The sequence below is a fragment of the Microtus ochrogaster genome, unplaced genomic scaffold, assembly GCF_000317375.1.
Source record: "Microtus ochrogaster isolate Prairie Vole_2 unplaced genomic scaffold, MicOch1.0 UNK49, whole genome shotgun sequence".
Classification (NCBI taxonomy): domain Eukaryota; kingdom Metazoa; phylum Chordata; class Mammalia; order Rodentia; family Cricetidae; genus Microtus; species Microtus ochrogaster.
The window spans coordinates 2,752,249-2,754,149 of NW_004949147.1; the positions used below are offsets into that span (position 1 = coordinate 2,752,249).

A 1,901-nucleotide genomic window follows, 5' to 3' on the forward strand; every position below is an offset into this window, starting at 1 on the left:
GTAAGGATAGAACTAGAATTGAGATCTTTTCTTTTCTTTTTTCTTTTTTCTTTTTTTTTTTTTTTGGTTTTTCGAGACAGGGTTCCTCTGTAGTTTTGGAGCCTGTCCTGGAACTAGCTCTTGTAGACCAGGATGGCCTCGAACTCACAGAGATCCGCCTGCCTCTGTCTCCTGAGATCTGTTTTTTAAATTGATCTTTCTGCTGGTTTCCTTCTTTAGATGTATCTATTAGGCCATTCTAGTGAACTTTTCAAATTTAGAAGAACAGATTGTGTCTATGTGTCTCAAACTCATTGTTCATTCTCATAGTTCATTTGTTTTGATGTGATACTCATGGTCTTTTATGAACTTCTGTTTCTAGAGCACTGTTAGGTAGTTGTGACTTTTCATTCTTACTAGGTTTATTAATATTAACTTCTGAATATATTTTTATGGGCCTGATGAGTTGGTTAACTCTTAAATCTTCAGAAGTTTAAACTTGCCACTTAAGATACTAAGTTTTCGTGGAATGCAGCAATAAAATGAAATCTTCAGATGAGTGTCTCAATGGTTTTTTGTTTTTGTTTTGTTTTCTATTTTTGTGACAGTCTCGTGTAGCTCAGACTAGTCTCTGATTTTCTATGTAGAAGAGCATGTCCTTGAACTCCTAATTTTCCTGCCTCTATGTCCAAAGTGCTAGGATTACAGAGGTGTATCACCATGTTTGGCTGTAGTAGACATCCTAATTAAGGTCATTTGTCCATTTGCTGATCCATTTATTTAAGAATTATTTACTGCTGAGTATGGTGGTTCACGCCTTTAATCCCAGCACACTGGAAGCAAAGGCAGGCAGATCTCTGTAAATTCAAATCCAACCTGGTGTATAGAGTGAGTTCTACAACATCCAGGGCTGTTAACACAGATAATCCCTGTCTTGAAAAACCAAGAAATAAAGAAAAAACCAACCCAACAAACTCCAAAGCATTATTTATTAAATACCATGTGCCACATTATCTGTTCAGTGTTTACAATGATAAAGTGATAAAACTAGACAGACATATTTGTAAGTATTTTATGTGCATATCATATATATCATATTTATACTTATTTCTAGCTATGTGCTGTAAATGAATGTTCTCTGTGAGTTAAAGTAATGAAGTAATTACCTTTAAATTTGTAGATTCATAAGAACCTTTCTAAAACACTTTGACTTAAGAGAGTAAATGTTATGCTGATGAGTTGAGATAGTGAATTACATGTTGTAAAGTAAGACCCGAGATGAGTATGTTGAAGTAGTAGATTAGAGATTAGAGGTCAGTGATATGAGACTTTTCTTTTTTCTTTTCTTTCTTTTTTTTTTTTGACAGGGTTTCTCTGTAGCTTTGGAGCCTGTCCTGGAACTAGCTCTTGTAGACCAGGTTGGCCTCAGACTCACAGACATCCACCTGTCTCTGCCTCTTGAGTGCTGGAATTAAAGGCAGGCTCCACCACCGCCTGGCCATATGAGACTATTAACTAATAGTGGAATAATATGAATTCCAAGAGCAGACAGCAGGTTAAATCTTGAAGAGCTTCTAGATCACATTGTGTTTTTTTTGTTTTTAATGGAGTTCAGGAGTTTCTTACTGTGTAGCCCATGGTGTTGGTGAAGTGATAGTCCTGCTTCAGCCTTCTGAATGCTTTAATTACAGATGTTTACCACCAACTTCACCATTGGAATTTAGTGGTTTTTTTTTTTTTTGTGTGTGTGTATTGTTGAAATTATTGTAGGAACTCTGAAACTACGTTAAGCAGAAGATATTTATTTTTACAGACAGCAGAAAGGGCAAGACTGGATTCTCTTCTGCCTCCTATCCTTCCCCCTTTAAATTGAGGTGAAATCTTTTTTTTTTTTTATTTTATTGAGAAAAGGAAAAAAAAAA

The 1,901-nt window shown here is 35.4% G+C and overlaps 1 protein-coding gene across 1 annotated transcript in view; it reads left to right on the top strand.

Annotated features, from left to right (window-relative positions):
* Positions 1 to 1,901, top strand: part of Myo9a (myosin IXA) — a gene marked incomplete at its 3' end in the record, with an annotated part of 191,454 nt that overhangs the window by 97,771 nt on the left and 91,782 nt on the right. The gene's annotated exons all lie outside the window — the stretch shown is intronic.